At 36.6% G+C, this 6,121-nt stretch overlaps 1 protein-coding gene and 1 long non-coding RNA gene across 4 annotated transcripts in view; both read left to right on the forward strand.

Annotated features, from left to right (window-relative positions):
* LOC107654528 (acid-sensing ion channel 2-like) overlaps positions 1-6,121 on the forward strand; it is a 359,561-nt gene that overhangs the window by 129,793 nt on the left and 223,647 nt on the right. The window lies entirely within an intron of this gene.
* LOC107654529 (uncharacterized) overlaps positions 747-6,121 on the forward strand; it is a 70,885-nt gene continuing 65,510 nt past the window's right edge. Inside the window, exons 1-2 of the long non-coding RNA XR_001630346.1 lie at positions 747-788; positions 4,908-5,001. This is a non-coding gene — a long non-coding RNA (uncharacterized LOC107654529). The remainder of the gene's footprint in view (positions 789-4,907; positions 5,002-6,121) is intronic.

Raw genomic sequence — 6,121 nt, forward strand, 5'->3', positions numbered from 1 at the left:
TTTTCTCCTGTTTGGCTAATGAATCACACTCGAAATACAAGTGTAGGAAGGCAGAGAGTTTATAACCATAACTTACACAATGCACATATTTACGGTATTATCATATGTGTAGTATTAATATGATATAATATTTCAGTTTCTTAAACATTTCTTTATCAATCCACGTATATAGTGACACCCCTATTCCAGATAATATTTGAATCATTTGCTTTGGTTTAATGCAGGGGTAGGCAAGTTCGGTCCTAGAGAGACGCAGTCCTGCAGAGTTCAGCTCCAACCCTAATCAAACACACCTGAACAAGCTAATCAATTATTTTCAGGATTACTAAGGCTATAGGCAGGTGAGTTTTGTTTTCAGGGTTGGAGCTGAACTCTGCAGGACTGCGGCTCTCTAGGACCGAACTTGCCTACCCCTGGTTTAATACATTGGTCTCAAACTCAATTTCTGGAGGGCCCACACCTGATCAAACACACCTGATCCAGCTAATCAAGCTCTTCAGGATTACTCGAAACTTCCAAGCAGGTGTGATTTGGAGCTGGTTGCAGCTAAACTCTGCAGAGCTGTGGCCCTCCAAGAATTGAGTTTGAGACCACTGTTTTAATGACAATATCTATACATAAGAAGTTATAGCTGCCTTTACATTTTAGAAAGAAGGATCCTTCGTTTGGAGGACGAAATATTGTTGACAGCTATTCAAAAGTGACTGTGTAAATATTTCATCATTACACAGCCACTTTTGAATAGCTGTCAACAGAGAAACATGCTTTTTGCAGGTGTCTGCCAGCAGGTGCGAACGAGCCAAACTTTGATCAGTTTACTCGCGTACACGTGCCTGTTATTTTCAAGTAACCCCAATAATTTGATTAGCCATTGTGTTTGATTAAAACTAGACATACAGTAAATCAGACGCTCAGAAACACAGGTGGTGCTTCAAATATTGTAGTACCAAACTTTAATGTGAAATGTTGAAAAAAAAAAAAACCTTCATCAGTAAAGTTTAGCTTAATGCTTTGCCAGTAACTTGACTGATCTATCATCACATACGCCCGAGCAGATGGAACATCTCCTAAATGTACATTTTCTTCAAATTCTCACTAATACCTTGTACTCTCTATTTCTTTCTACCTCTTTCTGCCTTTCCCTTCTTCCCTTCCTCCCTGGCACACATGCACAGCCTGGTTGGCAGGCCTCTCCTCCCATGAGAGCTTTCACTTTCTTATGCGGTAGAAAGCAGTTTAGCAGTCTCCTGCCTTCAGAGGAATGGTTAAATCCCTGCTGCCTGTCTTTTGAGGGTCTCGTGGGATTCTGCTCTAACAAAGCGAGACTGAGAGACCCTTACTTGACGCTGTTCCTCCAATATACACACATGGCTCCAAGCATTTATATTGTGAATCAGCTGTTTGAATCTGTCAGTCATTTAATGCGACACAAACATGTCTGTCGGACTTCACTCATAATATCTAGGTGTGCTGATGGGAGAGTAGAGAGCTATCCATTAGCATTCACATTCATCTCAGTGGCAGGTGCTCTGGTGCTGACAGGAAAGACAGGAAAGACACAATATAAAATCAACAATTTTGAGGCAATCATTGAGACACATGAAAAATCATGAGAATGATTGACTGATGGCTCCTAAACTGGCACTAGTAGTGACTATCCTGAGCTCTGACGTCAATGGCAGCAGATGGACATTTCACACTTTTTTTCCCCACATTTCACAAGTTTTTGTCTCTTATGTTCACCAAGGCTGAACTTATTTAATCAGAAATACAGTAAAAACAGTAATATTGTGAAATATTATTACAATTTTAAATTGGATATTTTTTCCTTTTGGTGTTAAAGCTGAATTTCCAGCAGTATTTATTTGTAACAATTTACTCTCATTTTTAAAAACTTGAAGCTTCCTTTCTAAATAAAAGTATTAGTTTCTTAAATAAATAAATAAATACATAAAAATCTTACTCACCTCAAAACATTTGAATGGTAGTGTTTACTGTAATATGCTTAATAAAATTAAATTTTAAGGTACAGTAATGAAATAGAATATAACTTTAATTAAAACTGTGATGTAAATTCAATAATACATGTAATATTAATTAATATTAATTCTAGTGCAATTGATTAATATTAAATATAGTATAAAATTAGTCCATATTAAATGTTAAAATAATAATAAAAAAAAGTTATTCCAGCTTAAATTCATCTGTAAGGCATGTAAGCTGAAGTTGAGTGGAAATAGCAGGAAGTTTGAATGCAGTTCAAATTCCAAACTGAAAATGATCCAAATTCTGAGTTTTGCCCTTTATAAACTGACTTTTTAAACTCAACCGCAGAACAAAGGGCTCTTCACAGAATAGCAGGAGTGCAATGTAGTACTTTTTTATACATCACAGCAAATATGAGCTGTAGAACAAGAGGCCGACCTCCTGAGACGGATCATGTTTATTATACATGACAATATCAAACCAGCAGGGCTTTGATCATTTGCTGCCGTGTGTGATCATTTCTAGCTGGCCTTACAGGCCAAGAAGCAGTTGATCAGAGGGAACATCAGCACAAATGAGTATGAATGTGCTAAGCTAGCGCCCGCACAGGGACCTCATGAGTGTCAATGACCACATTAGCGTTTGGAGGTGAGCTGACGGATGGAGAGGAGGATGAGGGTGCAAATCAAAGCTGAATGAGGGATTTAGAAGGTGTGTCTGTCTCTCACCTCTCCATTGATTTTAGTGAGTGAGTGTGTGTTCAATCAATGTTTCTGTTATCGCTCAAAGAAAATTAAGTAGGGACTATGTGAGCATATACCCTCTTCAAGCATGATTACCTCCTGTGAGAGTGTGGAGAAAATGCGGGCGGCCCTTTAACGCCCCGTTCACACCGCCAGCGACACAGAGACAGAGCGACATAATCCCATTCATTTTCAATGGAGAGCTGGCGACTTCCGGCGACACGAGCGACAGTGACCATTGGCGACGGAATGTGGGCGTGTCAAGCGATGCGAGTCAAGCGACAAAAGTTCAGAATTCTTCAACTTTATGCAAATAAGCAGCGAATTTCGCGAGCGACAACCAATGGGAGTGAAGTCAGTGGAGAGCATGTGATTCATCTGCTGTAGTGGAGTGTTACGGGGGTAACCAGGCAACCAGTAGTGGGAACGCCCACTAGCGACCTCAATTGCCAGCCACAAGCGACAAGCAGCGAAAAAGTCGCTGGCGGTGTGAACGGGGCTTAAGACCTTAGATCTGTCCTTGCTTCAAGCATGCGAGTGGCCACTAAATGACTTTTTCTAGATGTCTCTAATTTTTGACAATCTTTCAATGCAGAATTGTGTTGTCGTTCTGTCATCCTAAACACTTTTACCCACTATTGCTTTGACCTTGCTGGTTCTGTGTCACTTTTCATCCTGCAGTGATTAACAGCTGAGGTTCAAGCCCTGATGATTATGGTCAATGTTAATCTTTGTATCTGATGCAGTGAGCTTGGAAAAAGATATACATGAAATGTTTACATCATATCTATCTATCTATCTATCTATCTATCTATCTATCTATCTATCTATCTATCTATCTATCTATCTATCTATCTATCTATCTATCTATCTATCTATCTATCTATCTATCTATCTATCTATCTATCTATCTATCTATCTATCTATCTATCTATCTATCTATCTATCTATCTATCTATCTATCTATCTATCTATCTATCTATCTATCTATCTATCTATCTATCTTATATAGGTACTCTTCTGAAAACATAAAATAAAATAATAAATCTAAATAAAATTTTCTTTGATAATTAGAAAGGTCAAAATTAGATTTATTAGAAACAGAAATCTGTTGTAACATTATAAATGTCTTTACTACACTTTTGATAAATTTAATGCATCCTTGCTGAATTGAACTTTGAAAAAAAAAAAAATATATATATATATATATACTGACCACAATATATATGATAGTTTAAATGCAGTATATATAATGCATAAATTAAACATGATAATAAAAACATTAGAAAATTGTATGTAGGTATATATCGCTTAATATTAACCTTACTGTTTTTTTATATTTTGATAGATATTAATGAATATTATATATTTTATTATATATTTAATTTATATCTCATTTTCCCTTGTCTTACCTTGATTTAAGGGTTGTACTTCTTTAAATAATCACCCTTCTATAATGTTCTACTATCATGTCGTTCCAAACCTGTAAGACCTTCATCGTTCATCTTTGGAACACAAATTAAGATATTTTTGATGAAATCCAAGAGCTTTCTGACCCTCCATAGACAGCAACACAACTGAAATTGTTGAATGAAGTCGTTATTTTTGTTTTCTTTGTGCACAAGTATTCTCGTATAGCTTCATAAAATTAAGGTTGAACCACTGATGTCACATGGACTATTTTTAATGATGTCCTTACTGCCTTTCTGGGTCTTGAAAGTGATAGTTGCATTGCTGTCTATGCAGGGTCAGAAAGCTCTCGGATTTCATCAAAAATATCTTAATTTGTGTTCTGAAGATGAATATAGGTATTATGGATTTGGAACGACATGAGGGTGAGTAATTAATGACAGCATTTACATTTTTAGGTGAACTATCCCTAATACATAAATATGTATGTATATAAATACTGAATATCACACATTAAATATATTATCAAAAGGTTGAAACATATGGACAGTCTTAGAAAATCCTTTAACAAGAGTACATTTTAACTTGAGTACTTGAATACATTTTGAAGTATCAGTGAGTATTAGTACAGTATTGTAATGTAAAATTGTCTCTGTTTTTTTTTTCCATGCTGGTAATGTCCTCCTCCTTGACATCCTTTTCAAAACCTTTCTGGACCTGGACAATGCTGATGTGGGACTCCTCCGCTCCTCTCCTCGGGCCACACAGGTAAGTTATCTACCCATTTGCCTTGGCAGCACTGCTATTGTAAATGAAGCCCTTGATGTGTCCTCTCGTGTGAACTCCCTGCGGAGGGCAGCGGGTAAGACAAAACACTAGCTTCAGACAAGGAATTTTGTAGAACAGAGATAAAAAGTACTGCATAGGAGATCAGGGTCAGTCTTTTTCATTTTTACCATTATGTCTTTGTCAGCCCGCGTGAATGCCTTTTCTTTCTCTACCCTTGATTAATCAGTCACAGCTTTAAGGCTAAAATGGCATGTGTCCTGGGAGACTCTGTATGGTTTTGATTTGTAGCACTGCATTCAATCACTGTAGTCTTTTATCAGGCTAATAGGACATTCTTCCATCTTTAGGCGACTTTGTGTTGTGTGGCTCACATTGTCCTCAAGGAGTTTGGAGCTGCGGTGTGTTATTCACTAGTGCCATCAAACTGAACAGATAAGCTGAAGAATAATGATTGTGTTCATACAGGTTTCCACTCATCTGTCATAGAGTTGTTCTGTTGGGCCTCTTAAGGAAACATAACAATGTTTTGAAAAAGACAGTGTTTACATGCTTCAGGAAAATCAACCTACGAATGACTGACTTATATTTGTCCCTAAAAATTGCTTATTTATAGCTGTCTCTACACGTTACGCTGGGTGCGGAGAAAGTATTTTAACATCGAAACAATTACACACATCAGCTCTAAAATGAAGACACACATCACAAGAGAGAGTGAACTGAGAATGAACTATTATTCATTTAAAGAGAAACATAAGAGATGACAAACCACACATATTTATTTATGTAAATGAAACCATGCCACTTATTCTGTTAAAAATTAATACTTACTCAGCAATGACACATTAAAGGAATAGTTCACCCAAAAATGAAAGTTTGCTGAAAATTTACACACCTTCAGGCCATCCAAGACGTAGGTGAGTTTTTTTTCCTCTGAACAGTTTTAGAGAAATTTAGCACTGTACATCATTTGCTTACCAATTGATCCTCTGCAGTGAATGGGTGCCGTCAGAATGAGAGTCCAAACAGCTGATATAAACATCACAATGATCCACAAGTAATATGAAGTATAAGGTAAGACTAGCCAATATGGATAAAAATGTATATATCCATATGTTTCTATTCAAGAAACCTTAAAAAAATCATGGTTTCCACAAAAATATTAAGCAACACAACTGTTTTCAACATTAATAATA

This window comes from Sinocyclocheilus anshuiensis, unplaced genomic scaffold (assembly GCF_001515605.1).
Source record: "Sinocyclocheilus anshuiensis isolate Anshui unplaced genomic scaffold, SAMN03320099.WGS_v1.1 scaffold419, whole genome shotgun sequence".
Taxonomy (NCBI): Eukaryota; Metazoa; Chordata; class Actinopteri; order Cypriniformes; family Cyprinidae; genus Sinocyclocheilus; species Sinocyclocheilus anshuiensis.